General features: G+C 46.7%; 1 protein-coding gene and 1 pseudogene across 2 annotated transcripts in view; one reads left to right on the forward strand and one right to left on the reverse strand.

Moving 5' to 3' along the window:
- OPA3 (outer mitochondrial membrane lipid metabolism regulator OPA3) overlaps positions 1–19,319 on the forward strand; it is a 56,946-nt gene that overhangs the window by 15,197 nt on the left and 22,430 nt on the right. The window lies entirely within an intron of this gene.
- LOC131745246 (barrier-to-autointegration factor pseudogene) lies at positions 1,984–9,179 on the reverse strand (annotated as a pseudogene).

Here is a 19,319-nt window from a genome sequence, read left to right on the forward strand (position 1 = left end):
AGTCGGGGCTACTCTTTGTTGTAGTACGCGGGCTTCTCGTGGCAACGGCTTCAACTACTGAAGTGCCACAACTGCTGAAGCCCAGGTGCCTAGAGCCTGTGCTCCGCAACAAGAGAAGCCACCACAATGAGAAGCCCGCGCACCGCAACGAAGAGTAGCCCCTGCTCGCGGCAACTGAAGACAGCCCGCACGCAGCAGCGAAGACCCAACGCAGCCAAAAATAAGTAAGTAAAAATAAAGTTAATTTTAAAAAATAATAAATACAATAAAATTCATTATCTGTCATATGCCAAAAGTCATGTTCTTTGCAATAATTTAAACTTAGGATGAAAAAATGGATATGAAGACTTCAAAGTGTATTAAGAGGGTGCATGGTTTTTCCAAGATTTCTTGAGAGTACACGGAAGCAATAAGATGCTAATTTGGCTCCCACACAAGGGTGTCTCCCTGTAATTATTCCTGAGTATGTGTCTATGGGTCCTGGGGATGGGTCTGTGGGAGTGTGAGCTGTGGTTTGGGGACACCGTCCAGCTGCTTCCACCCTCTCCCTCCAGCAGGAAGGTCCCCTCCCTCTGCCCATGCACAGGGCTAGGATCCTTGTTGATCCTTGCTAATCTGAGAAGTGGAAATCAATTTCTCATTTTAGTTTTAAATTGCATTTCTTTGTGAACAAAGTTTTATGTCTCTTCTTCATCTGTTTAGGAGTCATTTGAATTTTTCAGTGATCAGTCTGGAGCCTTGGCCCATTTTTCTAGCAAGTTGTTGGGGAATCTTTGTCTAATTAATTTATAGAAGCTCTTTTTAAAAAAAATTTTATTTATTTATTTATTTATATTTGGCTGTGTTGGGTCTTAGTTGCTGTGCAAGGGCTTTAATTGCGATGAGCTGAGGTCACTCTTCATTGTGGTGCGCGGGCCTCTCACTATCGTGACCTCTCTAGTTGCGGAGCACAGGCTCCAGACGCACAGGCTCAGTAGTTATGGCTCACGGGCCTAGTTGCTCCGCGGCATGTGGGATCTTCCCGGACCGGGGCTCGAACCCGAGTCCCCTGAATCGGCAGGCAGACTCTCAACCACTGCGCCACCAGGGAAGCCCTGTAGAAGCTCTTTTGATAAGAAAATTAGCAGATCTTTTTTCCAATATCGTCATTTGACTTTGTTTATTGTGAGATTTGTTTGGGGTTTTTTTGCCATGTAAAAACTTTTCCTTTTTTTTTCGTTTAGTCAAATCTATTCATCTTTTCTTTTATGACCTTTAGGTTTTGTGGCATCCTTAGAAAGACTATCCCTTCTAGATTACAAATGATTTCTCTCACGTTTTCTTCTAGTAATTTTATATTTTTTATTTTTTGGTTTTCATCACCTTTATTGAATAGTGAAAGGAAAATTATCTAAGGACTCTGAAGACAAAAGGGCTTCCATCATTGTCGAGGAAACACAGAGATGTTACTATAACATCATTTGTCCATTGAAGGTCTCAGCAGAAATCTTGGGGCTCCTTGGCAACCCAGGTTCTTACAGGCCACTGAGTGTCAGATCTTCTGCCACCAGAAACTCAAAGAAAGAATGAGATAATCTTCTAGTAATTTTATAGTCTTATTTGTTTGTGTGTTTCAGTCTTTGATGGATCAGGAATTTATTTTGGGTGTTAAGTGTGAGGTAGGGATCCATCTTGCCCCAGCTGCCCAAAGGCCACTGACCTTATTGACTTAAAAAACTTTACAAGGACAGTAACCGTTCTGCCAGAAGGAGCTGACTCAAAACTTGGCAGGGAAAGGAGAAGGGAGATGCATGCAAGGCTGAGAATTCCAAAAAAGTTGAAATAATGAGGGGAGAGAGCTCCCAAAAGACCCTGGAGTACACCGGAGGTCTGCATGACCACAGCAGTCTTTTCCCTTGGAGAGGATGGGGGAGGAGTCCTCACTTGGCTGCAAACTCTGGAGACTCAATGCTGGGGCTCGGGATCAGGGCTCCCCAGAGAGCATCACAGGAAGGCATCGCACCTCTCTCACAGGCACCCAAAGCAGTCCCGGGACTGCTTGGCATTGGCGCCGCGTGCGTCCTTCAGCCATTCCCGGAAGAGGTCTTCATCTTTCTTTAGCACCAGAAACTAGCCAAGAACCACATAGGCGGTGTCAAAGCCCCTTTCCTCCAGCTTCTTGCCCAGGACTTTGCCACTGCCGGCTGGGCTTCCCACTGGCTTTTTCCCCGTGGGCTCTGCCACGAAATCTCAGTACTTTTGGGAGGTTGTCGTCTTTTAAATATATTTTTTTTAATTTTATTTTATTTGGCCATACCACAGAGCATGTGGGATCTTAGTTTCCTGACCAAGGATCGAACCCGTGTGCCCTGCCTCGGGAGCGTGGAGTCTTAACCACTGGACCGCCAGGGAAGTCCTGGGAAGTTGTCATCTTGTTCAGGCTTAATCCACAGCTCCAGTCCCTGTAATGGCTTCTCCCGCCGCTCGACTCTCCCGCCGATACCTCAGCCCACTCGGGATCCATCTTATTTTCTTTCCTAGTTATCCAGTTGTCCCAGCAGCATTGATTGAATAAAGCGTCTTTTTATCACCAAGCTGATGTTTTTATATCTCAGACTTTTCACTTTTGGTCTCATCCTTTCAACATCTCTCCCATGAGCATCTTCTCTATACCTGTGCTGAGTGCTGGGGACACAGGGGTGAAACAAACCCTGTCCCTCCATGCATCCAGCACTCCCCAGAATCTTCTCTGTGCTGGGTCCTGTGCCGAGCAGCGGTGGGAACACAGCCCTGCCCTCGTGGGTCTCACAGTTCAGAGGGGAGACAGGCCCTTCTCCAGACGATCCAGAGTGGTCAGTGGGTCAGTGCTGGGCTGGGGAAGCCTGGAGGGGACCTTAGCCAGTCTGTGGGTTTGGGGAGGGCTTTTGGGAGAAGGGGATATAGCAGAGCTCAAGGAGAAGTGAGCCAAAGTGGAAAGACAGAGGCACAGGTAACAGCATGTGCAAGGGTCAAGGTGTGAAGGAGGGGAATCCGAAGAGGCTGGTGGGGCTGAAATGTAGACGGTGGGGCTGAAAGTGGCAAGAGGAGAGACTGGATGGCCATCCAAGGACAGATCACACAGTCCCATGTTAATACATTTGGACTTGATCCTGAAGGCAGCAGGGACCATATGTCATGGTGACAAAAGAAATCAAGGACAGCAAGGAATTAATTAGTTTGCTGTACTATTTTTCAAAGAAAGTTGATTTCTGCTTATAAAAGTAATGCCTGTTCAGTGCAGAAGACCTATCTAGCCTCTCTTCTGTGATGTTGGCGTCCTGTTGTATATACACATTCATGGGTACACACCACTTCCAGGAATTTCCCCCTCAGTGCTCCTTGAAACTCCTGTCTCTCAATATTTGTCAAGAAGGGGTGATGACCTCACTCTGAACTCCTCCCTCAACTCTTTACAAGTGACAGAATTCTAAGCTAATGGTCAGATGCGTAAAAGCTCCGGAAGTATATAGCTTCAGACTCAGCTAGATTCAGGAACTCAGACAGTTCCCGGAAGGCACGGTCAGGTCCCTGGGCCCTGTGTTTCTCTGTGCCGTCTTCTTTCTCAGGCAGTCTCTCCCTTTGGGGATCAGATGGCCTCAGTAGCTCCGGGTTCACAGCCCACGCACTAAGCAACACCAGAAGAAGGAGAGGGCCTCGTTCCTGAAATTCCAGGAAAAATCCCAGGGCTAAATGCCAGCATCTAAACATGAGGGTAGGATCGGTTTTACCTGAACAACATGAGGGAACATTGAGGAGAGGGCCTTCCTCAAAGGAGAGTCAGGGGAAGTTTCCAGAAAAAGAGAAGTGGCTGCTGGGCAGATACCCACTTCACCAGGGCTTTAGAGGGAGAGAGAGGTGGGGTCTCTGTGTTCCCGAAGAGAGGAGAGGGGGCCTGGGAGCCACCGGGATGTCCTTGGCCTAGATCTTTCCCATCTCCCTGGATTACCAAGGTCACAGCTGAGCAGAGCCCCTTTCTGTACCTCAGTGGAAGGTGTGACCTCACTCTCATCAACTCCAGCAAGGGCCACTGGGGTTTACTCTTGACCTCTGTGCATTGGCCACCAGCCCCAGGCAAAAGGGTCAGGCGTGTTTTCAGCATGGCGCCCGCCCCCTTCGCTGTTCCTGGAGTCTGCACCCTGTCCCCCCCGCCGACACACCCACCCATGGGTGCCTAGGTCTCCTTCCTGCTGGCTTTGTCAGTGGCCTCCCAACCGTCTGCTTCCGGCCTCTGGGCCTGCCCTGACTGGCTCCCCTCCAGGCCGCTGCTCCCTCTTGCCTCTGTTCTTGTGGCTTCTGGCTTCTTTCTGCCTGATTGCCATCTCAGTGGGGCTTGAGGGAAGAGCAGAGTATTTCACCTAAACAGGTTTGACCACAAATCCTGGGTCCAGGGTTATTTGTTGAATTTTTGGAAAAAATTTTAATTATCTGTTTCATTTTTGGTTTAGTTTTTAAGTTCACACGGTTTAAGTTTCACACGAGTATGTAGGAGAAATTCTCCCTCTACTTCTGTCCCGCAGGCACCCTGTTCTCCTCCACAGAGGCGACCACTGTTATCTTGAGTATTTTCCAGAAAGAACAAAAAACAACTATGCATTTCCAAGCAGATGCTGATATGCAACACCCCCCCCCCCTTTTTTTTTTCCCACGAATATAGCAAACAGTATACACTGTTCTGGTCCTCAGTGCTTTTTTTCACTGACCATGTTATATGTTATCCTGGAGAGAATTATCTATCAGCACATAAAAAACTTCCCTCCTCTCTATTTCAGCTGCCGACAGAATTATTGTAATTTCTGAGACCGTAGATAGTCCCGTAGGGTCTTTCCTGGCTTTTTTATTGTTGTCATAAACGATGCTGCAGGACTAACGTGCCAGGCAGGCCTTTCACACCTGCGTGACTGAGATCTGTCGTCCATCCCCAGAAGCAGAATTGCTGACTCACGGGTGCGCAAAAGACTTCTACTGGCAGCCACGAATGTTCACGAGGGTCCATTTCCTCCCAGTCCTGCCACCTGGAGGCTATTTCTTTTTTTACCTTTTTACTTTGAGCTCAGTGCAGATTTACAGAAAAGTTGTAAAAATGGTACAGAGCTTCTGCAGACCTTTCCCTCAGCTTCCTTCCATGACAGCATCTTATATAAACACAATACAGGGAGCAAACCCAGGGGATGAGCACGAGTGCAGTGCTGGTAACGTAGCCACGCACGTTATTCGCATTTCACCAGTTCTTCCACCAAAGTCCTTATTCTGTCCCAGGATCTCATCCTCTGTCCTGAATTAGTTGTCATGTCTCTGTAGTCCCCTTTAACCAGTGATAGTTTCTTGGTCTGTCTTTGTCTTCCATGACTTTGACCCTTTTTGTTTTTTAAATACATTTATTTCTTTATTTTTGGCTGCGTTGGGTCTTCATTGCTGCGCGCGGGCTTTCTTTAGCTGCGGTGAGTGGGGACTACTCTTTGTTGCGGTGCGCGGGCTTCTCTTGCTGCAGAGCACTGGCTCTAGGCACGTGGGCTTCAGTAGTTGCGGCACGTGGGCTTCAGTAGTTATGGCTCGCAGGCTCTAGAGCGCAGGCTCAGTAGTTGTGGTGCACGGGCTTAGCTGTTCCGTGGCATGTGGGATCTTCCCAGACCAGGGATTGAACCTGTGTCCCCTGCATTGGCAGGGGGATTCCTAACCACTGCGCCACCAGGGAAGCCCGACCTTGACCCTTTTGAACAATACTGGTTAGTTAATTTTGTAGGCTGTCCTTTGATCTGAGTTTGTCTGATGCTTTCTCATGATTGGAAAGAAGTTCCACATTTTTGGCAAACACACTGCAGAACCAATGTTGTGTGCTTCTCCGTGCCACCACATCAGGGGGTTCATGATATCAGCCTGTCTGATTTCTGGTCATATTGACCTTGGTCACGTGGTCGAGGTGGTGTCCGCTAGGTTTGTCCAGTATAAACTTAGTATCTTTCCCTTTGCAGCTAATCTAATTTTGAAATGTATACAAATACCAAATCATTAGGTTGTACACCTGAAACTAATGTAATACTGTATGTTAATTATACCTCAATAAAACATAAAATGAAAGAAATCTCTTGGGGAAGACATTTTTTTAAAAAATAAATTTATTTATTTATTTTTGACTGCGTTGGGTCTTTGTTGCGGTGCGTGGGCTTCTCATTGCGGTGGCTTTTCTTGTTGCAGAGCATGGGCTCTAGGTGCGCGGGCTTCGGTAGTTGTGGCGCGAGGGCTTAGCTGCTCCGTGGCATGTGGGATCTTCCTAGACCTGGGCTCGAACCCGTGTCCCCTGCATTGGCAGGCGGGTTCTTAACCAGGGAAGTCCCGGGAAGACATTTTGAGACTATACAGATAGGCTGTTTCTCCTCAAACTTCTGCCCACTAATTTTATTTTATTTTATTTTATTTATTTATTTTTTAGCATCTTTATTGGAGTATAATTGCTTTATAGTGGTGTGTTAGGTTCTGCTTTATATGCCCACTAATTTTAGCATCATCTGTGGATCTTATCTGCAACCGTTATTATTGTGGTATTTGTCCAGTGTTGATATTCTCTTTCCCTCTTTCCTTCTCCGTTTATTAATTGGAAATCTACTGTAGGAAGAGCCGTCCCTTCTTATTGGGGGATGTTTTTACTAGTCATTCTGCAGTGAGGGAAAAGGGGGTTCACGGAGGATGTGGAGATTGGATCCAGGCCTGGCCTGTCTCCAATCCTGTGGTCGTCTTGGCATTCGCAGGAGGAAAGAGGACCCGCTGGGTATTGCTAACGGTGACCTCATCTCCCAGGCCTGGAGGAGCACACCCCACTGTATTTTCTGTCAGCTCCCCTGTACCACACCGGGTGAAAGCTTTTCAATTTTGAGATTCAGCAGCCCCAGCCCGGGGCTAGTTATAACAATGACAATGGATTCCCTGTATGGAAACCTTCTTGATGGATGTCACACACCCTATGGGTAAGGATTATTGTTAAACATTTTTATAAAGGAGGAAACTGAGGCTTGTACAAGGAGCGTCACTGGGCCTCCAGCCTTGGAATCCCTGAATCCCAGCACTAACTCTTTTTTAAAAAATAAATTTATTTATTTATTTATTTTATTTATTTATTTTTGGCTGCATTGGGTCTTTGTTGCTGTGAGCAGGCTTTCTCTAGTTGTGGTGAGCAGGGGCTACTCTTTGTTGCAGCTTCTCATTGCGGTGGCTCCTCTTATTGAAGAGCATGGGCTCTAGAGGCGCACAGTCTTCAGTAGTTGTGGCTCACGAGCTCCAGAGCGCAGGCTCAGTAGTTGTGGCACACGGGCCTAGTTGCTCTGCGGCATGTGGGATCTTCCTGGACCAGGGCTCAAACCCCTGTCCCCTCCATTGGCAGGTAGATTCTTAACTACTGTGCCACCAGGGAAGCCCCTCCTCCTTCATTTCTGATTTTGTTTGATTCCTCTCTCTTTTTTTTGTTGGGGAGTCTAGCTAAAGGTTTATCAATTTTGTTTATATTTTCAAAGAACCAGCTCTTGGTTTCATTGACCTTTTATATTGTCTTTTTCGTTTCTATTTCATTTACTTCTACTCTGATCTTTGTTATTTCCTTCCTTCTACTACCTTTGGGCTTCATTTGTCCTTTTTCTGCAAGTTAGGTTGTTTATTTGAGATTTTTTTTTTGTTTCTTGAGGTAGGTGTTTATCATGATGAACTTCCCTCTTAGAACTGCTTTTTTGCATCCCATGAGGTTTGGTATGTTGTTATTTCATTTTCATTCATCTCATACTATTTTTTAAAATTTCTCTTCTGATCTCTTCTTTGATCCATTGGTTGTGCAATACATGGTGTTTAATCTCCACATATTTGTGAATTTTCCAGTTTTCTTATAATTGATTTCAAGCTTCATATCAGTGTGGTCAGAAAAGATGCTTGATATGATTTCAGTCTTCTTAAATTTATTAAGGCTTGTTTTGTGGCCTAACTTATAATCTATACTGGAGAACATTCCATGTGCACTTGAGAAGAATGTGTATTCTGTGGCTTTTGGGTGGAATATTTGGCTTGACAAGTCTTCTAAATGTATTTGTGTTTTAAAAATTACATTAATTACGAACGTTGTCAAAGGAGTATGAGTACTTAGTTTAAAGTCAAATATATCTACGATTTATGATAAAAAGAACAAAACTGAACCTTTTCCACCTCAATTCCTGTTCCCCACAGGTAAACAGTTTAAATGTTTTAGCTGTTTTTTGGTATTTACCACCATATTTCTAAAAATCGTTTCCCCATTTTTTAATTTTATTTTATTTTTTGGCCATGCTGCACGGCTTGCAGGATCTGAGTTCCCCGACCAGGGCTCAAACCCACGCCCCCCGCAGTGGAAGCGTGGAGTCTTAACCACTGGACCACCAGGGTAGTCCCTGTTTCCCCATTTTTTATTACCTGTTGACTTCTTATTATGGAAGGTAAGGATTTAGTGCTTTTATTCTCCCCCTCCCATGTTTTAAAAAGCACTCCCCTCTCCATAGCTAACGTATTTAGCGATTCAGTATTCAGCATCTCTGTCACAGCCCTTCCATCATCCCAGGCTACCTAAGTAGTAGGTATATAATAGGTAGTGTAGTTACGATGACTCACTGCTCACATTTGAATGATGGCCCATATTAGGAACACGTTCCCTTTATTTTACAAGGAAGCAGCCATTGTGTGCATGAAGGTGTGTTTCCAATATTGGGGGAGAGGCCCTTGGTCCTGTCTCATGTCCTTCAACTCCCGAGGCGCCTGGCCTCTCTCCCCGCCCGAACCCCCGCCGGCCCTGTCCTTGTCTTAGCAGCACACTTTCCTAAGGAAACAGATACACTCCAGCCAAATGCAGTCCCATGTGCAGGAAAACACTTTCACAATATACACAGACCTCAGAAATATTGCCGGTTCTGTTCTAAGGCCACCACGTAAAGCAAACCCCACAGTAAAGTGAACGTCACAGTAAGGCAGATGACGAATGCTTGAGTGTCGTGGTGAGTAGAGCCAGGTGAGAGGGAGCCGTGCCAGGGGTCCGTGGCTACCTCCCAGGGACTTCCACAGATCAACCCTCTCACTGAGTACCTGTTCTCTGCCCCATCCAGGGCTGGGGACACTGCAGCGACAAGTTCAGCTCCAAATCCTACCTTCATGGGGCTCATAGTCCGGTTGGGGAGATAGACCTGTCGCCACACAGTGATGGCCCAGAGTGGGCAAAGCTAGGGTGGGCTGGTCCAGGAGTCTGGGAATCAGGGAGGAGAGGATACCTGAGTTGGGATACTCTGCGGTATGGAGGATGGATCAAAGGGAATGAGACTGGAGATACAGAGACCGGTGAGGAGGCTGAAAACTAATCTATGTAGCCCTAGGGCATAGAGCTCAGACCACCTGGTAGGCCATATTTCCAGGAATAAAATTCTGCACAGGAGTCGGGAAGAGGATGCTATATTAACATTTATTAAATCGAGCGATTTCTCTTTTAGTCTTTCATTGCCATTCTCCCAGTCCTGCCAGTTGGGTATCCCCAGTTTACTGATGGGGAAACTGAGGTACAGCTTGCATACCCAGGAAGTGACAGAGCCAAGGTCTGAGTCCAGGTCTGTATGACTCCACAGGCCTTGCTGCCGTTTATCAAGCCTGGCCCTGAGTGAAAAGTTTTTGCGTGAGCTCATTTAGTCTTTTCAGCAGTACTATCCTGTAGGAGGGAGGGTCCTTATTTTGAAGATGAATGAAGGCTTAGAGAAGAATACGCCCTAGCCCACAGCCAAGTGGCCCAACTTGGACTCAGTATCTCCTCAAGTGCACAGGCAGAAGTGAAGGTAGCAGACCCACGCACCTACAGTCAATTAATCTAAGACAACGGAGGCAAGAATATACAATGGAGAACAAAACAGTCTCTTCAACAAGTGGTGCTGGGAAAACTGGACAGCCACATGTAGAACAGTCAGATTAGAACATTTCCTCACACCATCTACAAAAATAAATTCAAAATGGTTTAAAGACCTAAATGTAACACCTGAAAACTCCTAGAAGAAACACTCTGACATAAATCATAACAACATTTTCTTGGACCAGTCTCCTAAGGCAAAAGAAATAAAAGCCAAAGAAGCAGTTCCGGGCTTCCCTGGTGGCGCAGTGGTTGAGGGTCCGCCAGCCGATGCAGGGGACACGGGTTCGTGCCCCGGTCCGGGAGGATCCCACGTGCCGCGGAGCGGCTGGGCCCGTGAGCCGTGGCTGCTGAGCCTGTGCGTCCGGAGCCTGTGCTCCGCAACGGGAGAGGCCACAACAGTGAGAGGCCCGTGTACTGCAAAAAAAAAAAAAAAAAAAAAAAAAAAGGACTTCCCTGGTGGCACAGTGGTTAAGAATCCACCTGCCAATGCAGGGGACACAGGTTCAATCCCTGGTCCAGGAAGATCCCACAAGCTGTAAAGCAACTAAGCCCATGAGCCACAACTACTGAAGCCTGCACTCCTAGAGCCCGTGCTCTGCAACAAGAGGCCACCGCAATGAGAAGCCCACACACCGCAACGAAGAGTAGCCCCCACTCGCCACAACTAGAGAAAGCCACGCACACAATGAAGAACCAACGCGGCCAAAAATAAATAAATAAATAAAACAAAGAAATTTTTAAAAAGTAAAATAAAGGCAAAAGTAAATAAAGTGGGTCTAATTAAACTTAACAGCTTTTGCTCAGCAAAGGAAACCACTGACAAAACCAAAAGACAACCTATGGAAGGGGAGAAGGTATTTGCAAACAATGCAACCAACAAGGGGTTAATATCCAAAATATATAAATGGCTCATACAACTCAATATTTTTTTAAAACACCCAATCCAATCAAAAAATGGGCAGAAGACTTGAATAGACGTTTTTCCAAAGAAGACATACAAATGGTTAACAGGCATATGAAAAGATGCTCAACATCAGTAATTATTAGAGAAATGCAAATCAGAACCACAATGAAGTATCACCTCACACCTGTCAGAATGGCTATCATTTTTTTATATATAAATTTATTTTATTTATTTATTTTTGGCTGCATTGGTCTTTTGTTGCTGAGCGTGGGCTTTCTCTAGTTGCGGTGAGCAAGGGCTGCTCTTCGTAGAGCTATAAATGATCCAGCAATTCTACTCCTAGGCACATATCTGGAAAAAACGCAAACACTAATTTGGAAAGATACGTGCGCTCCAGTGTTCATAGCAGCACTATTTACAATAGCCAAGACATGGAAGCAACCTAAGTGCCCATCAGCAGGTGGTTGTGATTCTTCTGGGAAGAAGAGGGACCTCAGTCCTCGTCTTCTTTGAAGAAGGAATTCAGCAAAGAGACCAAGATTGTGAAACAGATAAAGCATTTAATACAAGCCAAGTACGCGTGGAAGAACACACGGGCGAACTTGGAGTGAGCTGCGTGCCAATAGGAAGGATTTAAGTTGCTTCCATCGGGGCAGTCTTCTGGGTTGCCTCTGGCCAATCATCCCGCCTGTGTCCATATTTGGTCTGACTCAGGGTCCTTCCCAGCGTGCATGCGCATCTCTCAGTGAAGGTGGATTCCCAGGTTGGCAGGACAGATCCTGAGCTGGTGCCTCCTCCCTCTCTTTTTCCCTCCCCTCGACTGAGGACCTTCCCCGTGCATGTGTCAGCCTGGGAAATCCCCTTCACCACAAGCATGAGAAGAATGTAGTGGCTTTGGCTGTTACCCAGGCAAGGCCCAATACTCCTGATGGTATCTTATCTCAGAGTATCAGCAGGAGACCGCTTGGAGCTGTTCAGCCTGGGGCGTCATCTATCTCCTACCTCAGCTGGATTAAAAAGATATGAGGGCTTCCCTGGTGGCGCAGTGGTTGAGAGTCCGCCTGCCGATGCAGGGGACGCAGGTTCGTGCCCTGGTCGCAGGTTCGTGCCCTGGTCGCAGGTTCGTGCCCTGGTCGCAGGTTTGTGCCCTGGTCCGGGAGGATCCCACATGCCGCGGAGCGGCTGCATGGCCGCTGAGCCTGCGCGTCCGGAGCCTGTGCTCCACAACGGGAGAGGCCACAACAGTGAGAGGCCCGCGTACCGCAAAAAAAAAAAAAAAAAAAAAAAGATGTGAGATATATATGTATGTGTGTGTCTATGTAGAATGGAATATTACCTGGCCATAAAAAATAATGAAGTGGTGCCATTTGCAGCTCCATGGATGAACCTAGAGAATATTATGCTTACTGAAATAAGTCAGAAAGATAAATACAATATCAGGTCACCTGTATGCAGAATCTAAAACATCATAATACAAATGAATGTATATGCAAAACAGAAACAGACACACAGATATAGAAAACAAACTGTGGTTACCAAAGGGGAGAGAGAAGTAGGAAGGGACAATTCAGGGGTATGGGATTAACAGATACAAACTACATATAAGATAGGTAAGCAACAAGGATGTACTGTATAGCACAGGGAATTATACACATTATTGTGTAATAAACTGTAATGGAGTATCATCTGTCACTATGCTGTTCACCTGAAACTAACACAAAATTGTAAATCAACATACTTCAATTCAAAAAAAAGTAGAAGTCCGGAGCCTGTGCTCTGCAACGGGAGAGGTCCGTGTACCACAAAAAAAAAAAAAAAAAAAAAAAAGAGTAGAAGTGAGTGAAGGTAGCAGTATGCCACGTGGTATGATGTTATAAGTTTCAGCAGGGTGGCTAAGGGCAGGTGAACGGGTTGGATGAGTCCTGCCTTCCCCTTGGCTAAAGCAGCCTGTTTACTTCTCTCCGCCTTGGGAGGAGCAGCATTCTCAACTCCTCAGAGATGGAGTAAACGTCAGACTTTAGTTAGGATATAAAAGTTCGAGGGCTTCCCTGGTGGCGCAGTGGTTGAGAGTCCGCCTGCCGATGCAGGGGACGCGGGTTCGTGCCCCGGTCCGGGAGGATCCCACGTGCCGCGGAGCGGCTGGGCCCGTGAGCCATGGCCGCTGAGCCTGCGCGTCCGGAGCCTGTGCCCCGCAACGGGAGAGGCCACAGCAGTGAGAGGCCCGTGTACCGCAAAAAAAAAAAAAAAGAAAAAATATATATATAAACTTCGAAACAGACAACGTTTTGTCAAAATTTGGATGCTTATCGTGACTAAATACGGTAAATTTGAGAAAACCTGAAGGGAAGATGAGCCATTCATCCACTCATTAAACATTCGCCGAGTGCCGTCTCGATGCCTTCTCGATGCCAGGTGCTGGACTGGGCATTTCTGGGAAGCTGCCCTTATAAGGAGCTACAGTCCAGCCTCCAGGCAGTGAGAAAAGAGTTCCCTTGAAGCAGGGAGAGGCCAGAGGCCTCAAGGATCTTAAAAACAGTGAAACCCGCCTTTTTGGTGAAAGGTCAAACGAGGCTGGGTGAAACTTATTTCTATATCCATTTTAGAAGCAAGGCGTTCTGCATCCATATTCTTTTTTAAAAATTCAACCTAGAATAAACAGCATCATGATGAGGGACGCCCAGGGAGCTTTGGGAACCTAGAGGACGTGTCTGACGCAGCCTGGGTATCAGAGAGGGCTTCCTAGAGGAAGGGACACTCCAGGTGAGACCTAAAAGATGAGTTGGGGCACAGTGGGAAAAGAGGAGTGGGGGAGTGGTATCCCAGGCAGAGGTGAATGTAGGTGTGAGATGGGAGAGCAGAACGGGCCTGGGCCCAGCCCTTGGAGAGCGCATGATCCAGTGGGGGAGACAGAGCTGTCACCAGCGACACCCAAGAGGGACCAGGGTTGGGGTGTCGGAGCCCAGGGAGCTGAGGGTGCCCCGAGTGGTGATCTGACCGAGTCCCGGAGAAGGAAATACCTGAGACGCACCTCGAAGAACAACTAGGAGTTAGCAGGCATTTAGTAGAGGAAATCAACAAAGTCAAAAGATGGTTCTTTGAAACGATAAGTACTACTACTCAGGGGGAAAAACACAAATTTCCATTAAAAGGGATGAAAAATGACACATGAATTCAGATCCTAACTCTAGGATGACAAGAGGCTATTATGATCAACTTTAGCCAAAAAAATTGGCAATGTAGAGGAAACGGACAATTTCCTTGAAAAACACAACTAACAATATTGACACAAGACAAAATAGAGAATCTGAATAGCCCTATATCTGTTACAGACATTGAGTCTATAATTTAAAACCTTCCCATAAAGAAAACCATAGGCTCGGACGGCTTCACTGGTAAATTCTTGCAAACATTTAAGAAAGAAATAATGTCATTACCCCAATTCTTCTAAATAGTAGAGGAAGTGGAACACTTCCTTATTCATTTTATGAGTCCAGTGGAACACTGATACAACAACCCAACAAAGTCATTACAAGAAAGGAAAATTTTAGGCTAAGATCTCTTCTGAACATGGATTCAGATATCCTAAACAAAAATATTAGCAAATAGGGCTTCCCTGGTGGCGCAGTGGTTGAGAGTCCGCCTGCCGATGCGGGGGACACGGGTTCGTGCCCCGGTCCGGGAGGATCCCACGTGCCGCGGAGCCGCTGAGCCTGGGCATCCGGAGCCTGTGCTCCGCAACGGGAGAGGCCACAACGGTGAGAGGCCTGCGTACCGCAAAAGGAAAAAAAAAAAAAAATTAGCAAATAGAATCCAGCGTTACATAAGAAAGATAATAAATTATGACCTAGTGGTATTTATTCCAAGACTACAAGGTTGGGTCTAGCATTTGAAAAGCAATCAGATATGTGTGGGTCTAGTTTCGGACAGTCTGTTCTTTCTCAGCCTTCTATTTGTTCATCCTCCTACCAATACTATCTTAATTACTTTAGCTTTGTAGTGAGTCTTGAAATCTGATAGTGTAAATCTTCAAACTTTGTTCTGCTTTAAATTTTTTCTATTCTTAGGACCTCTGAGTTTCCTGTAAATTTTAGGATCAACTTGTTCCCAGCAACAGAAAAGCTCGTTAAGATGTTTATTGCGATTGTCCGGCTGATGCAATGCCCTGTGATTCAGCAGTTTCACTCCTGGGAAACCTTTCTGCTCTAGGCTCCCTAAATGTCCCTCAGTGGGGTGCGCATGAATGAACTGGTCCATCCATACAGTGGATGAACTGAACCACATGGCAGCACCGTGGATCTCACAGATATATTGCTGAACAAAAGAAGTCAGGCCAGAAAGACTACAAACGATCTATCACGAAGAAGACAGAATAGGATTTAAAGAGAACATATCATCTATCATAAGGGGTCAGAATAGTGACATTAGCGGTACTGACTGGAAGAGGGCTTGAAAGTGGGAGCCATTTGTAGTGTGGGAATGTTCTAGATCTTGATCTAGGTGATGCCTACGTATTAAAAAATTATCCAGCTCTACACTTGACATTTGTGTACTTTGTATACGTTATATTTCACTAAAAAGGAAAAAAAAGAATGGATTTAAGGAGGTCACTGGAAAGAAAGTCATTTACATAACTCAACTGTATTTCTATATACCAGCCCCAACCAAAATGAAAATGAAATTTAAAATACCATGACAGGGAATTCCCTGGCGGTCCAGTGGTTAGGACTGGTCCATTGGTTAGAACTCTGCACTTTGCAGGGGGCACGGGTTCCATCCCTGGTGGGGGAACTAAGATCCCGCAAGCTGGTGGCACAGCCAAAAAAAAAAAAACCACCATGAAGAATAACGGCAAAAAATATCATTACCTAGCAATAAGTAAAACCAAAGAGGTGTAAGACTTGCAGAGAAAATGAGAGGCCAAGTGGAGAGAGATACCACATTCGTGGATTGAAAAACTCAATGTTGGGAAGATGTCACTGTCCTGAAAATGATCTGTAGACTCCGTGGAATTCCAGCCAAAACTTAGGACAGTGGCTTTCAACCTTTTGACCATGTTCCAATCACACACATATTCGTACAGTCACATACAAAACAAGACCAAAAGTTTTGTGAAACAGTACTTTCCTTGAGTGCTTAAGATTGGCTTTGATGTTTTATTTTCTTGTTGTTGTATCTGTGAGCTTGACTTGTTGTTTTTATAAATTTATTTATTTTTGGCTGCGTGGGGTCTTCGTTGCTACGTGTGGGCTTTCTCTAGTTGTGGCGAGCAGGGGCTACTCTGTTGCAGTGCGTGGGCTTCTCATTGCGGTGGCTTCTCTTGTTGCGGAGCACGGGCTCTAGACACGGGAGCTTCAGTAGTTGTGGCTCACGGGCTCAGTAGTTGTGGTGCACGGGCTTAGTTGCTCCGCAGCGTGTGGGATCTTCCTGGACCAGGGCTCGAACCCGTGTCCCCTGCACTGGCAGGCGGATTCTTAACCACTGAGCCACTAGGGAAGTCCCTGTTGTTGTTTTTTTTAATTCCACATGTAAGTGAGATCATATGGTATTTGTCTTTCTCTGACTTACTTCACTTAGCATAATGCCCTCAAAGTGCATCGAATATTTTCTGTTATGTTGCAGGAAGGGGGACCCCTTCCAGGGCCTGAGAGTGGGCTCTTGTCTAACATTTGGAAATGAATTGTCCGAGGAGACACGTGCTGACAAAGCAAAAGACTTTATTGGGGAGGGGCGCCCGGGCGGAGAGCAGCAGGGTAAGGGAACCCAGGAGGACGGCTCTGCCACGTGGCTTGCAGTGTCAGGTTATATGGTGATGGGGTTCGTTTCCGGGTCGTCTCCGGCCAATCACTCCGACTCAGGATCCTTCCTGGTGGCACGCATCTCTCGGCCAAGATGGATTTCAGTGAGGAGGATTCTGGGAGGTTGGCGGGACATATTGTGTCCTCCCTCTTCCTTTTGACCCCTCCTGGGTTAGTTGTACAAGACATACTGTGGGCTGGAGCGTCCTCCCTCCTTTCAGCCCCTCCTGAATTCTCCCAGTTAGTTTTCGGCGGCAGCACCTCGTTCTTTATCAGGACCTCCTGTTGCGAGACGACCCCTGCAAGGGGTCATTCAGTCAGCGGTTCCCGAACAATTATATTCTTGATTATACTTTTAATGCTGGTTTGTGCGACCACATTGATCTCATGACCCACTCATGGGACAGGATCTGCAGTTTGAGAACTGTCATGCAAGGGAAGATAAGTCATCCTAGAAAATCATTGTCCAGCCGAGAGCAAACTGACACGTGCTCTGTGGAGTAAGGGCAGAGAAGCTGTCGGACCTCGATCCCGAGGACGCATCAAGGCGTCCAGGTGCTCCCTCCAGGCGGCCCCTCCCTAACACAGCCCATCACAGGGGCTCCTTTCTAGCTTCGTCACATCACACTGAGCAGTGCTTCCGTGATTGTCACCTGGTATGTGCTTCCGTGACTGTCACCTTGTATGTGCTTCCGTGACTGTCACCTTGTATGTGCTTCCGTGATTGTCACCTTGTATGTGCCAGTTATTTATTTTCTTTTTCTGACTTGGCTGCTTCACAGAGTACGAGGGGCCGTGTTATCGCCACCGACCAGCCTGCATGTCAAATCCTGATCATGTGAAAGCGTGGTCTGGCCTAGGGAGATGTGGAGGGTGGAGAGGGCCAGAGGGGCTGCTCGTTTCCTCCCTGGCCATGTTGGGAGCTGAGGGAGATGGTGAAAAGAGTGTAAATACAAGAATAAGAAATATACAAATATACAAATCACTTGTGGGAATGGGGAGCAGAGGGTCCAGGGGAAGACAGGCTGCTTGGGGGAAGAACTGCTCGTCTTTTATGGTGGGGCCGAGGGACCAACAGGAAGTAGTTGTATAAATACAAGCAAATTTCCAGTTGGAAAACTCAGAAACAGACATGAGCAACGTATACTTATCATCAGATGTCAAGGAGAGGATGCTAGGAGACAAAAAGGCCTATCAGGGCAAGATTTAGAGGGATGTTTGAGGGATCAGGACTAGGCCGGGGGACTACTTTGGCTATTTTCTTTTTTGTTCCAACTTCTTCTTCTTCTTTTTTTTTTTTTTTTTTTTTTTTGGCGCGTTGCTCGGCATGTGGGATCTTAGCTCCCCGACCAGGGATTGAACCCACACCCTCAGCAGTGAAAGTGCGGAATCCTAACCACTGGACCACCAGGGAATTCCTGGCTTTTAATTGTATCGTTTGAGTACTTGATTTTCATGCGGTGCGTTACTTTCATTAGTGAAAAGAGTGGTAGTTGTTTTGGTTTTTGTTGTCTTTAAGCAGCTCCTGATTACTACATGGAGAAGGGTTGCGGGGCTGAGGCCGGGGCTGGCAGGTGGGGAGGAAGCTGGGGCAGGGACCCCCTGACGCAGTCAACGAGATGCACTGAGCACCGTCTGCGCGCCCGGCCTGGTTCTGGACAGTGTCCTGGGTTGTGGACAGTGCTAGGGACACAGCCACGACTGTGACGGCCCTGGGCCCACCCTCGTGGGGCTCACGGTCCAGCGCGGGGACGGAGTGCAAACAGCTGGCTGGGTGACAGCATCCTTCCCAGCTGTGATGGAGGCACTTGGAAGGGAATACACAGGCGGATGGGAGGAATGGAGGGTCCCTGAATAGAGAGGTCAAGAAGGGGACCTTGGTCAGAGCGGGGACACAGCCCGGACCAGAACAGTAGAAGGGGGTGTGGTGTTGAGAGCCTGGTGTATGGTGTATGGTCCTCATCTCCCCTTTCTGGAGGAGCCTCAAAACGGACTGTCACCACCCACACAGTAGGTGGCAGAGCCCCACGAGGACCTCAGGATGACCTGATGCTGGGGCCTCAGTGTGGGAGGGTTCTTCGCAGCCTGGACCCCAGGAACCCCACAGCACCAGGGCCTACGTAACAATGAGTCGTGATGGAGACCACAGCCTGAGAGGGCCCCGGGTAGACTCCTCGGCTCTTACCACCGGCTCCAGGCAGAGCTTCTCAAACATTTTTCTACTTAAAAAAAATTGTTTTCTTCATGAAAACAAACAAAAAAAATTTTTTTTTGATGTTTATTTTTTTTTAACATCTTTATTTGAGTATAACTGTTTTACAATAGTGTGTTAGTTTCTCCTTTACAACAAAGTGAATCAGCCATACATATACATATGTTCCCATAACTCTTCCCTCCTGTGTCACCCTCCCTCCCACCTTTCCCATCCCACCCCTCCAGGTGGTCACAAAGCACAGAGGTGAACTCCCTGTGCTATGCTGCAGCTTCCCACTAGCTATCCAATTTACATTTGGTAGTGTGTATATGTCCCTGCCACTCTCTCACATCGTCACAGCTTACCATTCCCCCTCCCCATATCCTCAAGTCCATGCTCTAGTAGGTCTGTGTTTTATTCCCATTCCTACCACTTAAAAATTTTTTTTAAATTTTACTCCTTTAAAAAATTGAAAAGTTATATACCCTTTAGTGCATTTGCAAGTTGACAGCTAAAACT

The sequence above is a fragment of the Kogia breviceps genome, chromosome 18, assembly GCF_026419965.1.
Source record: "Kogia breviceps isolate mKogBre1 chromosome 18, mKogBre1 haplotype 1, whole genome shotgun sequence".
NCBI classification, from domain to species: Eukaryota; Metazoa; Chordata; class Mammalia; order Artiodactyla; family Physeteridae; genus Kogia; species Kogia breviceps.